The following is a 325-nucleotide window of genomic DNA, read 5'->3' as shown; positions in this document are numbered from 1 at the left end:
ACCAAAGTGACACAAAAAAATTCTTGACCCTTTACCAATATTTTTCATGTATGTGTGTATGTGGTTTACAACCAGAATGTTTCATTGTCACTGAAGTGGACATGCAACCATGAATGTTAGTATCCAAGCCTTTACATTTTTAAAGATCTTTTCAAATGATGCAATTGTGGAGAAGTTAAACGTTAAACAATCATTTATATTGTTAAGCGTGCATACCTGTGTTTATGCCTGAATATATATCTGTCACTTTTCACAGGAGCTGCAGGTAATTCACTCAAATTTCTAAACCAACACTTGGCATTGCCAAGATCAGTGATGTTCTCCC

This window comes from Mustelus asterias, chromosome 9 (assembly GCF_964213995.1).
Source record: "Mustelus asterias chromosome 9, sMusAst1.hap1.1, whole genome shotgun sequence".
NCBI classification, from domain to species: domain Eukaryota; kingdom Metazoa; phylum Chordata; class Chondrichthyes; order Carcharhiniformes; family Triakidae; genus Mustelus; species Mustelus asterias.
Note: the sequence above shows the minus strand (reverse complement) of the source record.